The 26,017-nt window shown below is 36.9% G+C and overlaps 1 long non-coding RNA gene across 1 annotated transcript in view; it reads right to left on the reverse strand.

The window, feature by feature from the left end:
• Positions 1-539: 539 nt before the first annotated feature.
• The window catches only part of LOC137774677 (uncharacterized), a 153,213-nt gene continuing 127,735 nt past the window's right edge, over positions 540-26,017 (reverse strand). Inside the window, exons 3-5 of the long non-coding RNA XR_011075924.1 lie at positions 12,979-13,049; positions 11,798-11,881; positions 540-764 (exon numbers count right to left, since the gene is read on the reverse strand). This is a non-coding gene — a long non-coding RNA (uncharacterized lncRNA). The remainder of the gene's footprint in view (positions 765-11,797; positions 11,882-12,978; positions 13,050-26,017) is intronic.

Raw genomic sequence — 26,017 nt, forward strand, 5'->3', positions numbered from 1 at the left:
CATGTTGTTGCAGATGGCAAAACTTCATTTTTTTATGGCTGAGTAGTATTCCATTGTATATATATACCACATCTTCTTTATTCACCCCTCTGTTAATGGTCACTTAGTCTGCTTCTATATCTTGGTAATTGTAAATAATGCTGCTATGAACATTGGAGTGTATGTATCTTTTCAAATTAGTGTTTTCATTTTTTTGTTTGTTTTGGGTATATACCCAGGAGTGGAATTGCTGGGTCATATGGTAGTTCCATTTTTAGTTTTTTGAGAATCCTCCATACTGTTTTTCACAGTGGCTGCACCAATTTACATTCCCACCAACAGTTTGTGTCATCTTCAGTTTCTTTCATCCGTGTCTTATAGTTTTCTGAGTACAGATCTTTCACCTCCTTAGGTAGGTTTAATCCTAGGCATTTTATTCTTTTTGATGCACTGGTAATGTTACCGAGTCCCAAGCTCGTACTGCTCGCCACATGACAGGCCAATCAAATCACGAGACAAGTTGTTGGGCAAGGAATAGCAACTTTATTCAGAAAGCCAGCAGAGAAGATGGTAGACTAGTGTTCCAAAAACCCATCTTGCCTGGGTTTGTATGCTAGTTTCTTTCATAGAGCAAAGAGGGGGAAGTGAGGAGAGAAAGTAAAAAAAAGGCAATAAGATGTTGCAAATATTTCCTAGTTCCAGCCAGACTCTGGAGGGGGTGGATGTTAATTTCTTCTTTCCTGCAGCCATGCATAGGTGGGCCTGGTCAGGATGTTTCCTGTGAGCTAAACAAAGGTATTTTAGTTTAAGCTCAGGCATAGGAGGCAGGGTTCCCGGAAATAGGCCATTAAAGCTACAGGCAGCGTCCCTTTAGTGACTAACTTGTAGCAAAAGCACTAAAATACGAAGGTTAAAGTAAAAGAAACATCCAATATGGAGTCAGATTTGTTCTTCCCTCTTACAGTAAATGGAATTGTTTCTTTAATTTCTCTTTCTGATAGTTCATTGTTTGTTAGTATACAGAAATGCAACAGATTTCTATATATTAATTTTGTATCCTGCAACTTTACTGAATTTATTGATAAGCTCTGTTTTCTGGTGGCATCTTTAAGATTTTCTGTGTATAGTATCATGTCATCTGCAAACAGTGACAGTTTTCATTCTTCCTTTGCAACTTGGATTCCTTTCTACCAGATGTAATCTTTTTTTAAGTAAATTTATTTATTAAATTTATTTATAAATAAATTTATTTATTTATTTTTGGCTGCATTGGGTCTTTGTTGCTGCGTGCGGGCTTTTCTCTAGTTGCGGTGAGCAGGGTCTACTCTGTGTTGCAGTGCGTGGGCTTCTCAATGCAGTGGCTTCTCTTGTTGCAGCGCACAGGCTCTAGGCACAAGGGCTTCAGTAGTTGTGGCATGTGGGCTCTAGAGCACAGGCTCAGTAGTTGTGGCACACGGGCTTAGTTGCTCCGCAGCATGTGGGATCTTCCCAGACCAGTGATCAAACTCGTGTCCCCTGCATTGGCAGGCGGATTCTTAACCACTGTGCCACCAGGGAAGTCCCTACTAGATGTAATCTTAATCAACCAGTTTATAATTTTCTGCTCAACACCAATGTGGTAATCTGTCACATGAACACTCTCCATCCCCCAGAAAAAGAAGAGGCAATCTGCGTAATAAAAAGATGTTCTGACCTAAAATTAATCATGTCTTTTCTTTTGCTAAGAGCTCCCTTGCCCCACCCTTCTTTCTATAAAAACCTTCCATTTTGTACAACACCTCAGAGCACCCTTCTAGTTGCTAGATGGGATGCTGCCTGATTCTTGAATCACCTAATAAAGCCAACTGGATCTTCAAATTTACTGGGGCTGAATTTTGTTTTCTAACACATCTATTATGGTGGTGCTATGTGAGACAATAAAATCATGTTCCAATTCTAGAACCTATCATAGCAAATTGTACTTTTTTTTTTGCACACGTCAGCCCCTTTAACACATATTTGCTCAATTGAGTTGTTGACCTAAGTTTGATTGCTTAGTAAATTTAGTTATTGCATAAAATTTGGATTTACTTCAAGGAAATGAGGCAATTACTTAGATCATTATTTGAGTGAAGCAAGTAGCAAGTTCAGAAGAACAGATGTCTATACAGTCCAAATATCACGATAAAATTCACTAGGTAATTATTCAAGTTGCCCATTTGCCTAAAAAAAATAGTTGAAAAACACTATCAATTGGCATGTGGTTAAAATGATTTTATATCAAGGAATCATTTTTCCCTTTTCTGGCAAAAAAAAAAAAAAAAGCTGTCTAAAATAATCTATACTTTGGGAGAATTGCAAACAAACACTGGATCCAGGTTTTTTGCCACTGTAATAAAGTGAGCTTAAAGATAACTCATGTTTAATAAAAAAAAAAAAAAGCTTCTTCTCTATATTTTCTTTATAAACTCCTCTTAGAAGTGCCAGTATTTTTTGAAGATTAAATAATGTTAGTTTTAATGGAACAAAACAAGATCTTTTTTTGTTTTATTTCTTTTTTATTCATAAACATTTTCAGCCTTACCCCTTATTTTCACCTAAATGAACCACATATGCTAAATATTAAAATTCTGTGTACAGGAAACATACAAAGATATATTTCATAATTGAAGAATAAATCGTTTTAATACAACTGGAAACAGAGACCCAGGTTTCAGGGGCTTCCCTGGTGGTGCAGTGGTTAAGAATCTGCCTACCAATGCAGGGGACACGGTCCGGGAAGATCCCACATGCTGCAGAGCAACTAAGCCCGTGTGCCACAACTACTGAGCCTGCGCTCTAGAGCCCACGAGCCACAACTAGTGAGCCTGCATGCCACAACTACTAAAGCCTGCGAGCCTAGAGCCCATGCTCTACAACAAGAGAAGCCACCGCAATGAGAAGCCCGTGCACTGCAATGAAGAGTAGCCCCTGCTTGCCACAACTAGAGAAAGCCCACACACAGCAACGAACACAATGCAGCCAAAAATTTTTTTTAATATATTAATTAAATAAATTTTAAAAAGAGAGACCCAGGTTTCATACACTCACTCACGTATCCATTGTCTTAACACATATTTATTAAATAAATCTTACATGAATCTCTGCTCTCAGCGCTAGGTACTGCTCTCAGTGCTCCTATGGTTAACGTGTGGATTTAATAGTTTTAACAATCAAGTATGTAATTAGGAAAATAACAGTGTGACAGAGAACTTTAAAGAAGATAATGATTCCTTTGCACTTTACTTTTACCTACAAGAGGTATTGAAGAGCTTCGGGTGGTAGAGAAATCACCTCCACCTCAGGACATTTTGAAAAGTTTCAAAAGAAAAGTTGAATTTGAGATACATCTTATAAGAGAGGTAAGATTTCTTTAGGTACCAAGGGAATAAGAGTGTGTTGGTTGGAGAGAATAGAAGAAACTAAAGTAGGAATGACACATAATGATAGCAGTCATTTATTTAGTGCTATTTGTCAGGTAATTTATCTCCTATAATTCTCACAATGACCTTAAATCCTCATTCAGTAAACGGGGAAACTCAAGATCAAAGATACTGAGTAATTTGCTGTAGGTCACACAGCTGTTAGGTAACAGAGGCTGAATTCACTCCTCAGAGCTCTCTGACTCTTGATTAAAAGAGTCACCTGCTTAGATCTCTTGTTCCTGGATCACAATTCATACTAAAGAGAACTCGACTTTAAGACTCAAAGAACTATTCTAGGGAAGTCTATAAGTGAAAAACCACATGTGCCAGTAGCTAAGCAATGTCTTGTTTCAATGCAGAAATGATATTTACAGTGAAACTGACCTTTCTTGTTATGTAAGAGATTCAATACAGGATTCCATTTACTATGGCAGGATATGAAATTAACTCATGAGATTTGAACTTCCTGGTACTTTCAAACCAAGACTTAAAAAAACCCTGAAATTTACAACAAGCATATTACAACTAGTGACTAAATGGGAGCACTGGGAGAAGTACAGTTGTAACAAAAGAGTTTAGATAACTTTTTATTACATTGGACTATCTCCCTGCCTTAGTTCAAGGTTCTGATATTAGATTTCACTGGGGAAAAAATGAATTGAGATAACATCAGATAAAGCAGCATATTGTGAAAATTATGCATGGGATATCCCTATGAAATGAAATATTCCCCATCACTTAAACTAGAGTTGTATTAGAAGTATAAAGGCTTCCCATAAAATACATACAATACGGTCTAGCTCATATAACTTTGATTATATTTTCATCAGTCAAAACTGATGAAATTTAATTCAAAATTAATTCAAAACTTAATTCAAAATTAATTTGGAAGGTGAAATGTAAGTGTGTGTGCAAAACTCTGGATTTAACACTGTAGTGATTATGGTAGCCTAAAAATACAGAGACCTGCAACTTAGAAAATGTTACTTGCGGTTGAGGATTAAAGAAGCAAAGGAAATCCATTGCTTTACTCTGACTCACATTTTCTACACAGGAAGCTTAAATTCATCTCATGCACGCACGCACACACACACACACTTTCAAGTAACCTTTGTATTCTACTAGGTAATTGCATGCTGGAATTAATTACTTTTGTCAGCCAAAGACAGCACCAATGAACATTCTCAAATGTTACCTTATCACACAAAAAAGACCTACAGTTTTTATTATGATCTTTTTGTCTCTGTTTGTAGACACTTATGATGAAATTTCATCTTTAGTGATGGCATTCATTGCAGTATTAGGAAAGGATATTTTCTCTTTTGGAGATAAATGGTGAGTTGACATTTTTGAGTCTCACTGGATTAACACAGAACCAGCTAGGGAAAAAAAAAGTTAAAAATGAAAAGTAGAATATAAGAAGTTCAGAAAAGCTATCCTTAAGTTGACAGTTTGCTATGAAAATCCATTTCCTTAGTTCTTTTAATTTAACTAGAAATCTTTCAGTAAAGCTCACTATTTAATAAAATGGTTTTATAATATACAAAAAATGAAAATGTGATGTCTAAGGGCTAAACTAATATGGGAAATCTTTTCTTGAATCCAATAAAATGTTATCATTAAATATAATTTAACAACTCCCTGATAATGAAAACTAAAACTAACATTGTACCAACTGTAGTTATAATGGCTTATAGAACAGGAAGATATTTCTCTTGGATATGCATATATTTTATATTGAATGAATCAAAAAGTATGTACGTACCTGCAATCCTACACTGTAATGCATGTATTCCTTTTAAAATAATGGCTTCCTGTATAATTCAGTTAATTGACATTTAAGCAGCACAAACTTTGTAAAACAAACCAGGTGCGTTGGAGTGATCAAAAAAAATAGGCATAGTTGTTTGTGTTTTCAGGGGATATTTAATCTCTTTTATTTCACAACCAAATTCAGTGCTTTTCAAATTTTAGTGAGCATCAGTCTCATGTGTGTGCCAGTCTAGGATTTGATTTTACTTTTCTTACAAGCTAATATATTAGTCTGTTACTTTTCCATGGATGCTGGTAGGAGACACGAGACTCCAAGTTCAGAGATAAAGGGCTTTGTTACTCACAATGTAGCAAACAGTATGCGAACATCAACAAGTGCTTCATTTCCTTGCCCCCATATTCTCCAGAAGTGATGTAGAGTGCCCTAGGGATGCTTGCACATGATCCATGTTGCTAGAATCTAGGTGACTGAAACAGAATTATGTTTCAATCTCCTAGCTTCCCTTTTGGCCAGGCTGCCACCCAGAGGGTGTACCAATCAGGCCGACGTGAGGTTACTGGTAGGAGAAAGACACACATCATGCCCAGGAATAGTCAGGGAAGAATCCTGAATTTTCAAAATAGTTTTATATATTTCACCTCCCCTTTCCTGTGATCATTACCCAGGAGGAAGGCAAGAGGAGATCAACCCATTCTGAGATGGCCACATTCAGTGATCACACTGTTTTACCAGGAAGAGACAAGGTCGATAGAGTCAGAAATAATTTTTAGATGATTTTTTTTTTAAATGCATTCTACCTCTCAATGATGCCAGCAGCCTGAAGATGATAAGGGCCATGAATGTACATCAAATACCATGATAATCAGCCTATTTTTCAGTGGCCTTTAGGACAAAAGGCAAACCATTGTCAAACTGTAGATGGTTTGGAAAGTGGAACATGGCACAATTCAGATTTTAGAGTCATAGTTCGGTGGCCAGATTTTACTGATTGGACTGGAACAGCAACCCTACAACCAGAAAAAGTGGTGACAGTCATGAAGTACCACAGGTATCCTTAAGATAGGAATCAAAGATTCCATGTAGTCAATTTGCCAGAAGGTAGAGGGAATGACTCCTGCAATGTGTCATTCCACTTGTGAGTCAGATCAGATGGGTCAACTTTTGGCAAGAGTCACAAGTTTGGCATAAAGTAATGACTTCTAGATCAGAAACATACAATTCTTTATGAACAGTCTATGAAAGTGGAGGTATTGCCATGTCCAGTCCAATGATAAATTTAGGTAGTGATGGTGGCCGTCTGAGTAGGCTTGATCAGCAGCTTGATTCCAGTTGGTCTCATTAGAGAATGGGCCCTTACCATAGACATCTACATGAGTAACTCTGTCTGATTGCCAGCTGAGATTTGTTTCCACAGTTCATGGCTCAAAAAAAAAGGGTGCATTTAATCCACCAGTCTGAGGTCTTCCAAGTGGTAGACCAGATACCTGGGATATTGGCAACAACCCAAGAATTAGTAAAAATGTGAAAAGATTCATCAAGGATAGTATTGGCCAGGGCTATTAAGACTACCTTGAGTTCTGCACACTGAGTACAGTAACCACATCCACCTTTGTTTACAAATATCTAGCACTAAGACTGAATACCAGTAGCGACCCAATGAACACCATTAAGGTTTTTTTTTTAATTTATTTTATTTAATTTATTTATTTTTGGCTGCATTGGGTCTTCATTGCTGGGCGCAGGCTTTCTCTAGTTGCTACGAGCGGGGGCAACTCTTCACTGCAGTGTGCACGCTTCGCAGTGCACATGCTTCTCGCTGCGGTGGCTTCTCTTGTTGCGGAGCATGGGCTCCAGGCGTGCAGGCTTCAGTAGTTGTGGCACACAGGCTAAGTAGTTGTGGTGCACGGGCTTAGTTGCTCTGCGGCATGTGGAATCTTCCCGGACCAGGGCTCAAACCCATGTCCCCTGCATTGGCAGGTGGATTCTTAACCACTGCGCCACCAGGGAAGTCCTAAGTTTTAATTTAGCTGAGCTATCAGTAAATCAGGCCTAGAAATTTAGAAGAACACCTGTAAGTCAAAGACCCCATTGGGCCAGCAGTGTTGCTTCATGAAGGCATTGGAGTTGAAGATAATATTTCCTCCAAAGGTGTAGCTGCCTGTTTCTGATGTAAGGACAAAATGCTTCTCCAGCCAATCCAGCTGTGCTCTTGAGTGTACCATTTCCATTCAACTAGTGAGGCTTGTTGGGTTCCTTCCTTGTCAGTAAGCCTGGACATCATTTTATGTGTTTATTGTCTATTTCTACATATTTTCTGTGGATTGTCTGTATTATTTCCCCACTTTTCTATTCAGTTGTTCACACCTGTATTGCTTTGTTGAAGTTTTTTTATATTGTTTTCCAATCTTTCATTGCTTGTCATTTATGGCATCTTTCACTATACAAAATTTATAATGTCTATATAGTCAAGTCTATCATGTTATATCTATATGCCTTCTGGGTTTGGTGCATCACCTCAAAGATATTCTTCTACTTCAAAATTATTAAAACATTTCTGTATGTTTTCTTCCAAATATTGTTTGTTTGAATTTTTAGTCCATCTAGATTTCATTTTTATATATGATGATTAGTATTCAAACTTAATTTTCTTCTAAATAGTCAAAATCCTAACAGCATGCATTTTATTATTCTTCCATTCCCCACTGATTTAAAATGCCTCCTTATTTTCATGCAAAAATTCCAAATATGCTGGAATATATATTCCAAATATATTTCGGACTGTTCATCTGAGTCTAAAATATTAACATGAGACTGTTGACAGGACAGGGAAATAATTATGTGATATTGCTTTGAAATGAATAGTAATTTTTAAAGCTATTGCCTTGTAGCTCATAATGTCATTGCATTTCTCAAATCATGCTTAAATGTGCGTTTTTTTCATTTTCTTTATAATGTTACAAGGAGTATTATTAATAGAGCTTACATTAAATTTAGGAAAAGACAGAATAAAATTTAGTTTTTATAAGCAACTATTCAATAGCAAAAATAGAGTCAATCTTAAGGCATCCTAATAACTAGGATCAGTAAGAAAAAACACTGCTTCATTCTGTGTTCACATTTACTCCAATGTCGGAAAATCAAAGATGTGAGTGAAGCTAAAGATGATTAAGGATATGTATTTTCTTATTGTTACTTTATTTTTGTGTCAAGACCAAAAGCTACTGAAGTCCATATAATTGGCTTTTCAGTCTTAAGTGAAGGAAATATTCAATACGTATTATATTTAATTATGGATTACAGAGGTTTCATCATCACCAAGGAGGTAACTTCTCTAACTTACATGAAATCCCCCAAATAAATCCTATATTGATTGACCATTGATATTAGATTATATTTCAAAGCTAATTCCTGCTACTTGGTTCTTGAGTTTAGCCTTCAATCATGTGTATAGAACGTAGTCATTCATAGTTTAACGTTGGCTATCCTAACCATTCTAACAAGATGGAGGCTTGATTGCCTTTCTTTTAGGATAGAGAGTGCATGCTCAGCACTCTTTGCCTAATTATGTCATTTAATTATCACTATATTCCAGTCAATTAGATTTTGTTATTGTTCACTTTACTGATGGGGAAAACCATACTCAAAGAGATGAAGTGATCTGCCCAATGCCAAGAGCTAACAAGGAGCAAATTTGAAATTTAAAACCTTATCTGTAGTCTTCTGAAGTCCATGATATCACTGCTGTATCATCATTCAAATTAAGCTTCAAGGGACTAGCTTACAGGTGTACACCAATAGCTCTGAGCAATAACCCTGTGGATTGAATGAATGGGAGTGGAAAGCTTGCAAAGCCAAGACACAGACATTTTCATTACTTCTGGGCACAGATCTATTAAGAAGAGTCAGAAATTTGTCATTATTTTGTTTTTAAATTCAAAGCATGTGTTCAAAACACATGTTCAAGAGTTACTTAGATCATTTCTCCCATGCCCCTTTTTCAAGAACACTTATGTTGTTTACTGGACTATAGCTTGGCTCCTTTGTTTCTGTTTGTTTTCATTTATGAACATGTAAAAATCTCACGGGGACATGTTACTTCCTTCCCTTTTTCTACCCTGTTTCCTTCCACTCAGTTGCCATAGGTAAGCAATTTCTTTAGCTCTGATTTATACTTTCACTTCTCTTTTTGAAAAAGAAAAAGAAGCTAAAGCAGATACATGTACATTTTCTTATTTCAAACATTATCTCTTTAAGATATAAGCTGAGTTACTTACCTGCTTAAAACCCTCCAGTGGCTTCACCTTACTCTTGTGATAAATCCAAACTCCTTCTATGATCTTCTAGAACCTAAATTATCTGCCATTGACTAACTCTCTGACTTCCTTTTCTAGCATTCTGCCCTTGGTCATTCCACTACATCTACTTGAATACACACATACTCATCCTTGCTCATGGCCTTTGAACTTGCTAAACTCTGCCTGCAATGCTCTTTACACTGTTCACCCTCTTACATTATTGCATTATCTGCTCTAATGTCACCTCACAGAGGACCTCTCTGGCAACCCCATTATCATGCTCTATACTCTTACCTTGCTTTGGTTGTTTTTCATAGCATTTGACACTACCCGACCTTGTATTATACATTTATTTGCTAGGTGATTGTTATCAGTACCACTCACTATAATTTAACCCCTGGGAAGCAAGAACATTGTCTCGCTCACCATTCTGTCACCTGTGCTTGCAACAGTGCCTTCAAATAGTGGGTGATCAAAAAACATTTGTTAACTGTATTGATAAATTAATGAATCGATAGTTCCTCCATGTCTCTCATTTTTTTCCTTATTAATCTCATGCTGCCACCCTTTTGTCTATGAGTTATGTTAAAAAAATAAAACTCTATGTTTTCTATTTCATTGTTCCACTTGTCTTTAGTATTCCCATTGAGTCTCGCTGCTTCTACTGCTTTTTAGAATTTTGCAATCATGTTTTCCCTTTCCATGCAATTTTCTTTCCTGATATCATAATTTCCCTCTTTGAGCCTGTCTTCCTCTGGCAATGTCTTCTGCCTTGCTGAAAATAAAAGATTTTCTAACATCCTACCTTCTACCTTGCAGAAACATCATTTCAAAGAAGGATAGTTGTTTCTCATTCCTCAGATTGATTCTCTTGAACTGCTGAAGCATTTCTCATCCTAGTGATATTTTTCTCTTTGTACATCTTTACAGGGGCAGATCTGTGCTCATGCGGTATTGTGAACGGGGATGGGTTCTCCAAAAAGACTTTGTGTATTTCTGGTAGAATCTCCCAGGCCAGGGGCAGTTAAAGAGAGAAGGAAAACGTTTGATTTATTGTGATTTAACTTCGCCAATTTGGACATCAAGGTGTCACATGGAATAGAATATGGAAGGAGGACGTGTTCCTTCTAGAAGCTTTCTTACTATAGCGCAGCATCTCTTTGCTGAAGGAGGGCCTGATAAGTGTGTTGTGAACAACTAGCTGGGCCACTTTCTCTCTAGGTTAAATGGTCACTCTTTCAGCAAGACTACTGCCCCATGAGTATGCCATGCATGGAGTAAACATACTTTTAAAAAAATCTTTGCTCTTTTATCTACAGCTTTCTCAAGGATATTGGTAAAGTGAAATTGTTCCCCAAATATACAATAACCTACTGTGTGGACCACTTTCACCACATATTCCTGCACTTCTAGCTAAGGATGTACTAGTAGCGTCCATTTCAGATACTGAAGGAGTTCCTTGCATGTACTTTTCAGTTTCCTGGTTTACAGACTACAATAGACTTCCCGATATTTTTATATACCTTTCCCAAGTTCAGGGAGAATCTGGAGGAGAGGTGCCAATTAAAGATTATGTTCAAGTCACCATTGTTACTGAAAGTTAGTTGCCTAATTGCTTTTATTTTAATGTTACATAAAAATAAAGAGAATGGTATAATCAGACCTAGATACCCACCTTCCAGCTGGTTTACGCATCAAATATAATTTACCTGGTGATGGTATTTGTGTTCACATAACATATTACAAGGCTGAGAATTTTAGATCTGTTACCAACCAGGGTTCTTGGCCTCCTTAATCAATAGAAATTGATAAGAGGCCAGACAAGAAATTCAGGCCAGGCTTTATTGGGCCTCCTGTTGCAGTAGGAGGGAGCAAGAACAAGTAACAGGTTCCCTTGCTTGCTGGCTGTCCAAGGCGGGAAGCAAGCTGGTTCCTTATATGGACTGAGGGTAGGGGCAGGTCCAGGGGTCAGGCCGGAGGGGTGGCTGTGGTGGTTTGCCCACCCCTTTGGTGGTGGTTTGTGTGCAGGGGGCATGCGTGGGACCCTGCTTTTGCTCCCAACACCCTTGTTTTGCTCCCGGCTCTTCAGAAGTGGCAGTTGGGTTTTTGCTCTCTTTGTGTCTTTTTGTCCATAATTTGCCCAACTGCGCATGTATGCAGTTATTTTTAGTCCCTTATAGTTTCTTTGTATTTTATTGCTTGAGGAGACATGTGTCCAGGTGCAAGCACTGGGTCACAAGTTCCAGTCCCAACCTGTCTCAGATCCATTTTCGTATACCTTGTTTGTGATAAGAATAATATGTTACCTGGATCTTGATTTGTTTTTCACTTTCGAACCTGAACATAACAGTATCTCAGAGCCAAGAGTTGCCTTTATCAAATGAATGCTCCTAGTAAAGAAAAAAAGGAAGCAATTATTAGTGAGAAGAGTGTATAAAGAATGAATAGTAATTTTCAAAATGTTAGAGGAAATGAGTTAAATTGGTACATTCCATCTGTTTTTTCTCGTCCTATACCCTTACTGTGCCCTAGAAGGCTGAGGAAAGGGAATGAGATAAATTCACAGGGGGAAATGTTTCTCAAGACCTGCTTTGTTACTTTAAATTAACCCATCCACCCATGAGCCAGTGGCTAGGAGTCTTGACACAGTATGTAGATATTGCAAATCCTTTCTTGGCCGTTCCACTGGGCTCCCATTACTTTACTGCTATTTCATTTTCCAGTCCTGACTGATTCCTGCCCTTCTCCTCTCCTTTTAGGTTCTGGTCACACACTCTTGGCTCTCACAGTAAAATCGATTTCTCAGGTTTTGATCCCTCAGGTTGTCTGAGCATTTGGGATGTCCTCATCCTCTGGCTCCTGGTGCTAGATTTAGCTGCTTCCGTTAAATTTTTATTTCTGATTCAGAGAGCAGGGTATGGTACATAAGGGCATAGACAAAGCCAGAATGTCTGGATTTGAAAGCTGTCTTCACGTTTAGTCAGCTGAGCATCCTGGGCCAATAACTTTACCTCTCTAGTTTCCTTAACTGCAAAATGGTGACTATAATAGTCTGAACCTTATAGGCTTGTTTCAGGATAGAAATAAGATAATATTGGTGAAGTGTCTAGAACAGTGGTAGATGCATGCCAATTGTTATAAATATCTTGTAAGTAAATGAAAAATAAAATAGTCCATTAACCCAGCCTGGCTCCTACAGGGTGAGAAGCAAACTAGATATTTCTTTGTTTCATTTTTTCAACAGAAAGCCCTAGTTATTAAGGCTAAATCATTTTCTGCTTTGGATTTATCATTTTCCAAACCAGAATCTTGGTCAGCTGCTTTTCTCTCTGACTCTTTATGTCATGCTTCCAGAAAGCCCCAAACTTGGCACTGAACAGCAATGAAATGAATGTTTGCAGAGTTTAGGGCTCTAATCAACATAAAATGGCTTAAAGACTACAAGAACTTTGCATTTAAAGGAATATAAAATTTACAGACAACATACAAACTGGATACTTCGTAGGGTGTTTTCCTCAAGTGCACCTGAAAGCCAGGGCAACAGGACTGTAAATCCCCCTGTAAATAAACAAGATACCTGATTTCAAGTTGAAAGATTAACTCTACTCTTTAATACATCAGACACATCTGCTTTATTCAAGAAAGTTACTTTCAGTGTTCATTTGATTCCCATGCCTCTTATGTTTCATCAAATAGGAACATCCAAAACACTTTTCACTTTCACACCTCATTCTCAATTAGCCTAATTCTTGACTGGATTTCAGTTTCTCTCAATTTGGAATATCTGATTGTTAATGAATTGCTGGAACCTTACAAGATCCAGATGAGCTCGTCTGTATTGCCAAGTTTCTGTTAAGGTCAAGTTGACATTTTGTTTTTTTCCCAAGTTCAGATATTACCCCAAAATTGAAAATAGCTCTCCCTATTTCAAATTAGCTTAATTAACATTTATTAACACCTTATTCTCATTGATTCCTTTTTAAAGTTCTATCAAATATTTTAATTCTAGAAATTTTTGCTCTCACTTGTCTTTTTTTTTTTTTAACATCTTTATTGGAGTATAATTGCTTTACAATGGTGTGTTAGTTTCTGCTGTATAACAAAGTTAATAAGCTATACATATACATATATCCGCATATCTCCTCCCTCTTTCGTCTCCCTCCCACCCTCCCTATCTCACTTGTCTTTGATGAGTTTCTTTTTCCACTTGAGATTATTTAAACCTTTTTAAGGTTATCTCTTGAAATACATGGATTTGAGGAATGAACATCTGTCTTTTATCATTAGTTTGTAAGGGATTATGCAAATGCTGGTTCTGTTTTCACAAAGAGGAAGAGAAAACATGTGAATCAAAAGATTCAGCAAGAGTTCTGTACAATGTAACTCTAGTCAGATGTGATGTCTTCTGAGCCAGTTACAGGAAAGAGAGGGTGGAAAGAATGAGGAACCCAATTCTGACCTTTTGGAAAGACCTTGTATCAGGATGAACTCTAAAATGTAGAGAAATACTAAAGTAAATGTTACAATAAATTCTCCCACAATATAACAAAGAGAATCATTGGTGCAATAAATGTTGGAACTTATCTGTTTACTTGATGTCCAAAAGAATCAACAATATTCTGTTTAGTGTGTGGTAAGCAGATTTGTTAAGTAACAATTCTTTCAAGTTTTAACATGAATTTCTTTGTATAAGAATTTATTTGAATCAAAGCCGCTACTATGTTCTCTTGCCTTATTAATCTCTCTCCCTCCAGTTCCCAATCCATTTACCAACATTTGCCAACATTTATGACTACTGGCATCTAGTGGGTAGAGAACAGGGTTGCTGCTAAATATCCTACAGTGCATGGGACACCCTCCACGACAAAGAATTATCTCAGCCCAAATGTCAATAGTGACAAAATGAAGAAGCCCTGAATTAGGTGTTTACAAATATAGTTAATCAAGAAAACAAGGTAACCATAACCAAGAACTCATGACATTTCGAGAAACTCTCCTCACCCTTTGGCAACAAAACAAGACTGACAGAAATTGCAAAATGCCATTGCAGAAATAGGACATATGTAGCCACAGTTATGTTTCCTTTTCACTCTTCTCCTTGGTTTTCCTGCTATAGGATTTTGGAGGATGGAGGTGAGGTGGTGGTTATAATGTGTTTGAAGTGTTTTGTAATCTTTAGAGAGCTATACAGATATAAGGAGCTATTGTAAAGATAAAAGCCCAGAGCATCTTCCAACAGGCTTCTTTGTTGTCTGATGCTGTTGCAGAGTGTGTACAGCCACTACTCCTGGCTATTTTATTTGACCTATAGGTCATTCCCTTTGAGCATAATCTGTATCCTAACTCCTTTTGCCTAGTACTGCCTCGTGGAGTTTTCAGCACAAAGCATACTGAGGCAGTTTTAGCATTAAGCTCTATTTTTCTGAAATGTGAGAGGTTGAATTTCAAATTATATACAGATGAGTAAAACCCAGTTATTCTCCAGTAACAATATTTCCTACAGATGTATCTCCTGGCAGCTGGTAGGGCAGACAGCCATTGTTGCTTCAATCTGATCAAGTCTTTTGAAGGGTTTTGGTACCACCCAACTGTCCCCAGGCCTCTGAATCATGATTTCGCAGGAAGACTTCCCATTGCTTACTCTAGGGCTTTCAGAAACAACTTCCTTAGTAGCTCCAGATGGAACTGGAAGATCAAATAAAGCAGCAAATATTAGAGGGAATATGAACCTCTGCTTCACTGATGGTGTGTGTGTGTGTGGGCGGGGCGGGTCAAAGAATATATTATCATCGCAGCCAGAAGCAAACATCCTCACTGATTAGAAACTGGACTAATTTTAAGATAGAAGGAATACCCCTGCAACCTGTATAAACAGGTAATTTATGTAATGTTGACCATAAACCCCTTAGACACAGAGATTTCGCTCCTGTCTACATCTGTTACTTCATATCCAGAAAATGACCCTTATCCTAGGTGAGGAGCTATGACTCAAATCTGAACTCTGTGTTGGTATTTCTGAGAAAGAAATTTTTCATACCTGGGCCAGATTTGGCCTATTCGAATAATTATACTTCCTGGTTCTAGATTTTGGTGAGGCATTGTGGATTAGAGATCAAAAACATCTAGGAGCAGTTAAGACTGATTTATCTTTAAATGCTTTATACTTTATATATAAAGTATATAAAATGCTTTATATATATTCTCTTTCCCCAGAGAGTTCCCCAGCATTCTCTGCGGAAACAGGGCTATTTGTCTTTTCTAAAAATCTAAGGCAGTATCGCTGGTGTTCCTCTCACAGAGATGGCCCCCGACCTTTCACGGAGCCAGTTCATGTGCATTTGAAACATGACAATCCGGCTGGTCTGCTCTCCCATCTCCTAAATCTGAGAAAAGCACTTCTTGTTTTGGAAATTCTTGGCTTCCTTAGTGTCCACCACTTGAAGGGGAAATAAATTGATGCTTTTTTTCCTTTTTTTTTTTGCAGTGGATGCAGTAAATGGCTATTTAATTTCAAATTAGATGAAGATTTCTTTATACTTTATAGATTCCAAACAAATGATTATAGAGCTCCTGTCATTTTAGTACATTCATATAAAGCACCTTATCTTGGTAATACTGAGAGAAATGCAGTAGAACAAATCACAGGATAAACATCAGATTCCAAAGTGACATGATGCCATTTTTTGAGATGTTATATGTGGGCATAATTTTCTTGGCTAGTCTTTTTTTTTTTTAATACGTCTTTATTGGAGTATAATTGCTTCACAATGCTCTGTTTCTGTTGTACAACAAAGTGAATCAGCCATATGCACACATATATCCCCATAGAGACATAAAGTTGAGAGTAGAAATGAAGTGAGGAACATTTTTCAGAAATAAATGAAAGGAAATGTAATGGAAATTTGAAGTACCTGATGGGAATGCTGTGGCATAATGTGACCTCTGTGCTTTGCTGGTAACTAGTACCAGTCTAGAGCAGGGGCTACTACCTCTATGCCACTAACGCCCTGTGGCCATCAATAGTTTGAATTCCTTATATTTCCACTCCTTTTTACTTAAAATAAAATTCTTCCCAAATTAATATTCATATTTATGCTTATCTCCTTCCCTCAAATTTCAGAGAAAGTGGTAGCATTCATTCCTCCTTTACAAAGAAAATCTTTCACCTGTGTTTTTAATCCCAACCCTTCAGCCATCTCCAGGGCCTTGTTCTAATTATTCCCCATCTCCTCTACTTTCTTTTCATTTGTCTTTTTATTGAGGTACAATAACATCAGTTTGATCATAAGTATACAACTTGATATTTTTACATATATATCCATGTACTCAACACATTACATATATAAAACATATATGCATATTCTATATACACAACACACACACACACACGTACAGATATCCATGTAATCAACAACATTTCCAACACTCCAGCAGGCTTTCTCTTGCCCAAACAGCATATACAATCCCTCAAAGGAAACTACTATTCTGATCTCTATCACCATAGGTTGTTTTTGCTTTCTTCCTAATTTCATGATTTAATTTCAACATAATATTATATACTCTTATGCCTGCCTTCTTTTGCTCAGCTTATGTCTGTATCAATCAATCATGTTCGGATGTGTAGGAATAGCCCATTCTTTTTCATTGCTCTACATAACTGCATTGAGTGGATACTTTGCGATTTATTTATCTATCCTACTATCCATGAACACTACTGTTGTTTTCAGTATGAGGTTTTAGAATGAGGCTTTCAAGTAATGTTGTCATGAACATTCTAATACAGGCTTTTGGTGAATACATTCACTCATTTCTTTTGTAGACCTACTCAGAATAGAATCAAAGGTTCAGAGATATATAGAGATATATATAGATATCGATATAGATATGTTTTGTGTGTGTGTCTTTGGTACATACTACTAAACAATTATTTAAAGTGTTTCTGACATTTTTACTCCTACCAGGACTGTATGAAAGTTCTAATTGTTCCATCGCTCCACATCCTTGTCATCTCTTGGTATTACCAATTCTTCATTTTATCCATTCAGGTGAAATATAATGGTATCTCATTGTGGTTTTAATTTGCATTTCCCTGATGACTTTGTATGCTGAGTTTCTTTTTATATACGTTTTGGCTATCAGGATCTTTTTTTATGGAGGGCCTGTTCAAGTTTTCTGCTCATTTAAAAAAATCTGAATTGTCAGTGTCATTCTTCTAATAGTTTTAAATATAATTTGAAATTAGGTTTGTGTCAGATACACATATTGTGAATATCTTCTCTCAGTATATAGACTGCATTATTATGTTCGTAATTTTGTCTTTTTAGAAACAGAAGGTTTTTATTTTAAATGAAGTCCAGCTTACAAAACTTTTATTTTATGGATAGTGCTTTTGTGTCCCACTTAATAAATCTTCATCTACTTCAGACCATAGAGATGTATCTAGAAGCTTTATTGTTTTACCCCTCTCTTCTAAGTCTGTACCTTTTGCAATGTGTATTACGTGTTATGAAGCAGAGGTCATGATTTAGTTTTGAATATACATACCTAATTGACCCAATAAATAATAGGTATCCAAAAACCATTTATTGGAAAAATAAGCTTTATGCTCCTGAATTACCTTGGGGTCCTAGTTGTGTATCAGGTGAACATGTAAACTTTGTCTGGTTCTGGAAACTCTATTCTTGTTCTATTAGTGTATTTGTTTATCTTTGAATCAATACCACCCTGCCTTTACTTCTGTAGCTTTATAATAATTTGTTATACCTAGTAATGGAAATCTTCCAACATTGTTGTTCTTCAAGATTTCCTTGGATATTATAGGTCCTTCGATTTCCATATAAATTTTAGAATCAGCATTTCAATTTCACACTATTGCAATGAATATATCAAGCTGGAGAGAGCTGGGATTTTAAAACCATTGAGTCTCTTAATATGTGAAGATAATACTTTCTCCATTTATTTAGATCTTCTTTGATTTCTCTGAGAAATAACATGTAGTTTTTTGGTTGAGGTCATGCACATCTTTTGTTAAAGTCATTTCTAGGTATTCGATGTTTTGATGTCTTGTAAATATTATTTGTTTTTAAATTGAATTTTCAAATTATTTATGTCTAGTATCTAAAATACATTTGATTTTTTATATTGACCTTGTATCTAGTAACATTGCAAATTACCTTATAATACTATGGTTTTGGATTTTTTTCTAAGAAAAGTACACTTTTTCTAAGTAGAATCAAGTCATCTTTAAAAAATAGTTTTAATTCTTCCTTTTCAATCTCTATAGATTTATTTATTTTCATTGTCTTACTGCACTGGATAGAACCTCCACTAAGACTTATAAAAGTTAGGCTTCTACCCTCCCACAGAGCCTGGGGGACAGGGGCCCTATCTTCAGGTGTTGATTGTAACAAAAAACACATTCATTTGGCAGCTTTGAGCTTTCCCGGGCAGGCATTTTGAAGGGGATAGGGTCATGCTAGGGATAAGACTTTAGCAGCTGGAAGCCATGTGAGAGTTTAGAGAGAGTCTTTGTCACTTCTTACAAGAATTATTCATGCTTGCATCTTCACTTTTTGATTTTTTTTTTCTCCTCAACCAACTATAATATGGTTTGGATTCCCATTATCCATTCAAATGATTTTTGTTATTTTGTGGTTTTCAAAACAAAATGGACATGTTTTTGTTTTACTCTTGTGACCGTTCTGCCGATCTTGTCTCCTTTAGCTACCACTTCCTTCTTGAAATTTTTTTCTCCCTTGCCTACAGAAACACATCAGTCTTATAATTCTTCTAGCCCTTCAAATGCTTCTTTTTTTTTTTGATTAGTCAGGATTATACCTCTTAAAAACTAGTGTTTACAAGGGTTTCATCCTCAGCATTTGCTGAACTCCTTATCACTCTACTATAGCTTGGGCTTTCCCAGAACCTAAGCTTTAATCCCTCCTGAAGTCCAGACATATTTCCAGTCACCTGGTAGAGAGCTCCTAGCTGGGTGGATCTCTGTAAGACTGTAATGGACAACATCAAGTTCTTCACTGGTACTATGTCTTTGTAATTACTTTACCTGCTTCTTAGTAGATTATTCTCTTTTCCTTCAACCAGTTCACGCCTGAACTCAATGTTCAGCAATCCAGATTTAACGCAAATATTATCTCTTGTGGGAAGCCTTCCCTAACCCTCTGAGGCTGATTTATAGTCTTTCCTTGTTTTGTCCTAGCATAACCCTTTGTTCATATTTCAATCATATGATTATTACAGTTATTGAAATTATTGACTTATTTTTCTCCAACAAAATATTTGTGGTTAACATCTCTCTTAAAACAGGCTTCAATCTTTGGATGTTGAGTTAGACTAAAACCTCCTTCCAATTCCTCGGGTGTTATGACTTTGTTAGTCCATATTTCTATCCCTAGCACCAAATTACCTGTCTTGCATTTGGAAAATGACCAGTACAATATTTTTTAATGAATGGCCACTAAGTGGCCTGTGAATAGAGGAAGGTATGCAAGGTTATCTTCTCTCACCACAATCTTGCCTGAAGTTTACGGTGCTGAAGCACAGAGAAACAAAAGAGGAAAGCACAGTATAGGCATCTTTAACATCATTGAATAGTAAGACTTATGAAGAAGTTTGCTAAGCACAGACTGGGACTACTGAGATCCCCTTGGAAGACTCTGGTTTTCATATGGGTGACTGCCACCTACTGGACAAGATAGGGATATTTTGTTTGTATTTGGAGAATCCGCACATTTTTAAGTCACCGATTTCAATTTCAATTTCAATACGTTTCTAAGTTCAGCTTATCTTTATTTAATGTGCCTCTTTTAGAACAGGACTCAAGCATTACATGTTGAATTAGATTAGTGTTTCCTTTCAATTCTAACATTTGCATTTCATTCATAAGGCCATGGTAAATAAAATAAGCGCATTCATCCGTACATGAATGAATCAATTAAAGAGTTATTCATTGATTTTACTAATTTGCAAGTCTTTACTGTTTTATCTTCAAGTTTCATCTTTACTTCTAATTTTAATAGCACCTAGACTTTTCTTTCTTTCAGGGACATTGTCAGAAACATGAAAATTTTAAAGAATTTTTGGTGTTGTTGTTGGGTTCTTTGGAGTATTGTCCCATATGCCTAATATTTTCAGCTCAAAACTTGATTCTTCAAAGTCAACCAATATTTTGTTTCCTGGACTTCTAACTACCATCTTGACCTCATCTCCATCCTGGAATTAGTAACTAAACATTTTCTTTGTTCTCTGTCATCCAACTTCCTCCTTCTCACATGGGCTTGGCTGCTCTTCTCTCTTTAAAATATTTTATGGCTGACATGGCCAAAACAGAATATGCGCTAATATAGCCCTTCTTTCAATTTGCATTAAATAATACTCATTTTCAATCCATTTTGTTCTTTCTTGTCATCATTGTGTCCTATTCACTTAGCAAACCTACTAGCATGTTTAACATCAATATTTATCTTTTACAACTGCACATACAGGAAACAATTTATGAAATAAGGCAATTTTCTTTACAACACGTAAATTTGAAAAATAAAAACATATATAGTTTAAATGTAAAATATTTCCCAAATATCTTACAATTTGGAGAATAAGTTATTCATAAAGAAAAGTACAGTATTATTACAGTAATAGTGTGTAATATCTATGAAGTGATTAAGATGTGACAAGATTTCTGTTAAATGCTCAAAAGGCATCATTTCATTTAGTCTTCAAAACAAGTTTATGAAGTTAGTACTTCTAATTATTCCCATTTTACAGATGAGGTTACTGAGGCTTAGAAAAATTAAGGAATGTGTCCAAGATCACACAGCATGTTGGAAGAAAAGCTATATGCCTTGCACCTTGCTCATGATACTAGACTTATCCATTTTTCCAGTTAAATAAGTGTGAACTCTAAACAGGCTGTAGAAGGTCATAGTGATACTGAATGAAGATGGAACTAATGCTAACAGCTTTCAATTTATCATTTTCCATTACTCGACTGTCATTTGAAATAAGAACGTCCTAGTATTTTTTAAACTAAATCCAGTCCCCAGTTTTCTAGTTTTCCTTTATTTGATGGACAGTCCATCAAATGAAGTGTTGACAAAATGGCCTTAAGATATACACTCGTCAAAAGAACAACCTGCCTCTTCAACAAGAAAATACTGGACCCTCTTTAAAAATCCAGCTGGTAGTAGAGTACTTGGGCATTTAGGAAACAACTTCAGGTGAAAGGAAAGAATTTTCATGCAATATAAAATGACATTTTCAGGAACCAAGATGGCAGAGTAGAAGGATGTGCTATCACTCCCTCTTGCAAGAACACCAGAATCACAACTAGCTGCTGGACAATCATCGACAGGGAGACACTGGAATGCACCAAAAAAGATACCCCACATCCAAAGACAAAGGAGAAGCCACAATGAGACGGTAGGAGGAGCGCAATCACAGTTAAATCAAATCCCATAACTGCTGGGTGGGTGACTCACAGACTGGAGAAGACTTATACCACAGAAGTCCACCCACTGGAGTGAAGGTTCTGAGCCCCACGTCAGGCTTCCCAACATGGGGGTCCGGCAACAGGAGGAGGAATTCCTAGAGAATCAGACTTTGAAGCCTAGTGGGAATTGATTGCAGGACTTCGACAGGACTGAGGGAAACAGAGACTCCACTCTTGGAGGGCACACACAAAGTAGTGTGCGCATCGGGACGCAGGGGAAGGAGCAGTGACCCCAAGGGAGACTGAACCAGACCTACCTGCTAGTGTTGGACGGTCTCCTGCAGAGGCGGGGGGTGGCTGTGGCTCACCATGGGGCCAAGGACACTGGCAGCAGCAGTTCTGGGAAGTACTACTTGGCGTGAGCCCTCCCAGAGTCTGTCATTACCAACAACAAAGAGCCCAGGTAGGCTCCAGTGTTGGGTTGCCTCAGGCCAAACAACCAACAGGGAGGGAACCCAGCCCCACCCATCAACAGTCACGTGGATTAAAGTTTTACTGAGCTCTGCCCACCAGAGCAACAGTCAGCTCTACCCACCACCAGTCCCTCCCATCAAGCCTCTTAGATAGACTCATCTACCAGAGGGCAGACAGCAGCAGCAAGAAGAAATACAATCCTGCAGCCTGTGGAACAAAAACCACATTCACAGAAAGAGAGACAAGATGAAAAGGCAGAGGGCTATATACCAGATGAAGGAACAAGATAAAACCCCAGAAAAACAACTAAATGAAGTAGAGATAGGCAACCTTCCAGAAAAAGAATTCAGAATAATGATAGTGGAGATGATCCAGGACCTCAGAAAAACAATGGAGGCAAAGATCAAGAAGATGTAAGAAATGCTAAACAAAGATCTAGAAGAATTGAAAAACAAACAGAGATGAACAATAAAATAACTGAAATGAAAAATACACTAGAAGGAATCAATAGCAGAATAACTGAGGCAGAAGAACGGATAAGTGACCTGGAAGACAGAATGGTGGAATTCACTGCTGCAGAACAGAATAAAGAAAAAAGAATGAAAAGAAATGAAGACAGCCTAAGAGACCTCTGGGACAACATTAAACGCAACAACATTCGCATTATAGGGGTCCCAGAAGGAGAAGAGAGAGAGAAAGGACCCGAGAAAATATTTGAAGAGATTACACTCGAAAACTTCCCTAACATGAGAAAGGAAATAGCCACCCAAGTCCAGGAAGTGTAGCGAGTCCCATACAGGATAAACCCAAGGAGAAACACGCCGAGACACATAGTAATCAAATTGGCAAATATTAAAGACAAAGAAAAATTATTGAAAGCAGCAAGGGAAAAATAATAATAACATACAAGGGAACTCCCATAAGGTTAACAGCTGATTTCTCTAGCAAACTCTACAAGCCAGAAGGGAGTGGCATGATATACTTAAAGTGATGAAAGGGAAGAACCTACAACCAAGATTACTCTACCTGGCAAGGGTCTCATTCAGATTCGATGGAGAAATCAAAAGCTTTACAGACAAGCAAAAGCTAAGAGAATTCAGCACCACCAAATCAGCTCTACAATAAATGCTAAAGAAACTTCTCTAAGTGGGAAACTCAAGAGAAGAAAAGGACCTACAAAAACAAACCCAAAACAATTAAGAAAATGGTCATAGGAACATACATATAGATAATTACCTTAAACGTGAATGGATTAAATGCTCCAACAAAAAGACACAGGCTTGCTGAATGGATACAAAAACAAGACCCATATATATGCTGTCTACAAGAGACCCACTTCAGACCTAGGGACACATACAGACTGAAGGTGAGGGGATGGAAAAAGATATACCATACAAATGGAAATCAAAAGAAAGCTGGAGTAGCTATACTCATATCAGATAAAATAGACTTTAAAATAAAAAATGTTACAAGAGACAAGGAAGGACACTACATAATGATCAAGGGATCAATCCAAGAAGAGGATATAACAATTATAAATATATATGCACCCAACATACGAGGACCTCAATACATAAGGCAACTGCTAACAGCTATAAAAGAGGAAACCGACAGTAACACAATAATAGTGGGGGACTTTAACACCTCACTTACACCAATGGACAGATCATCCAAAATGAAAATAAATAAAGAAACAGAAGCTTTAAATGACACAATAGACCAGATAGATTTAATTGATATTTATAGGACATTCCATCCAAAAACAGCAGATTACACTTTTTCTCAAGTGCGCACAGAACATTCTCCAGGATACATCACATTTTGGGTCACAAATCAAGCCTCGGTAAATTTAAGAATATTGAAATCATATCAAGCATCTTTTCTGACCACAACGCTATGAGATTAGAAATGAATTACAGGGAAAAAAACACAAACACATGGAGGTTAAACAATACGTTACTAAATAAACAAGAGATCACTGAAGAAATCAATGAGGAAATCAAAAAATACCTAGAGACAAATGACAATGAAAACATGATGATCCAAAACCTGTGGGATGCAGCAAAAGCAGTTCTAAGAGGGAAGTTTATAGCTATACAAGCCTACCTCAAGAAACAAGAAAAATCTCAAGTAAACAATCTAACCTTACACCTAAAGGAACTAGAGAAAGAAGAACAAACAAAACCCAAAGTTAGCAGAAGGAAAGAAATCATAAAGATCAGAGCAGAAATAAATAAAATAGAAACAAAGAAAACAATAGCAAAGATCAATAAAACTAAAAGCGGGTTCTTTGAGAAGATAAACAAAATTGATAAACCATTAGCCAGACTCAATAAGAAAAAGAGGGAGAGGACTCAAATCAATAAAATTAGAAATGACAGAGGAGAAGTTACAACAGACACCGCAGAAATACACAGCATCCTAAGAGAATATTACAAGCAACTCTGCCAATAAAATGGATAACCTGGAGGAAATGGACAAATTCTTAGAAAGGTATAAACTTCCAAGACTGAACCAGGAAGAAACAGAAAATATGAACAGACCAATCACAAGTAATGAAATTGAAACTGTGATTAAAAATTTTCCAACAAAAAAAGTCCAGGACAAGATGGCTTCACAGGTGAATTCTATCAAACATTTAGAGAAGAGCTAACACCCATCCTTCTCAAACTCTTCCAAAAAATTACAGAGAAAGGAACACTCCCAAACTCATTCTATGAGCCCACCATCACTCTGACACCAAAACCAGACAAAGATACTACAAAAAAAGAAAATTACAGACCAATATCACTGATGAATATAGATGCAAAAATCCTCAACAAAATACTAGCAAACAGAATCCAACAACACATTAAAAGGATCATATACCGTGATCAAGTGGGATTTATCCCAGGGATGCAAGGATTCTTCAATATATGCAAATCAATTAATGTGATACACCATATTAACAAATTGGAGAATAAAAAACCATATGATCATCTCAATAGATGCAGAAAAAGCTTTTGACAAAATTCAACACCCACTTATGATAAAAACTCTCCAGAAAGTGGGCATACAGGGAACCTACCTCAACATAAAAAAGGCCATACACAACAAACCCACAGCAAACATCATTCTCAATGGTGAAAAACTGAAAGCATTTTCTCTAAGATCAGGAACAAGGCAAGGATGTCCACTCTCACCACTATTATTCAACATAGTTTTGGAAGTCCTAGCCACGGCAATCAGAGAAGAAAAAGAAATGAAAGGAATACAAATTGCAAAAGAAGAAGTAAAACTGTCACTGTTTGCAGATGACATGACACTATACATAGAGAATCCTAAAAATGCCACCAGAAAACTACTAGAGCTAATCAATGAATTTGGTAAAGTTGCAGGATACAAAATTAATGCACAGAAATATCTTGCATTCCTATATACTAATGATGAAAAATCTGAAAGAGAAATTGTGGAAACACTCCCATCTACCATTGCAACAAAAAGAATAAAATACCTAGGAATAAACCTACCTAGGGAGACAAAAGACCTGTATGCAGAAAACTATTAGACACTGATGAAAGAAATTAAAGATGATACCAACAGATGGAGAGATATACCATGTTCTTGG

This window comes from Eschrichtius robustus, chromosome 13, assembly GCF_028021215.1.
Source record: "Eschrichtius robustus isolate mEscRob2 chromosome 13, mEscRob2.pri, whole genome shotgun sequence".
Lineage (NCBI taxonomy): Eukaryota > Metazoa > Chordata > Mammalia > Artiodactyla > Eschrichtiidae > Eschrichtius > Eschrichtius robustus.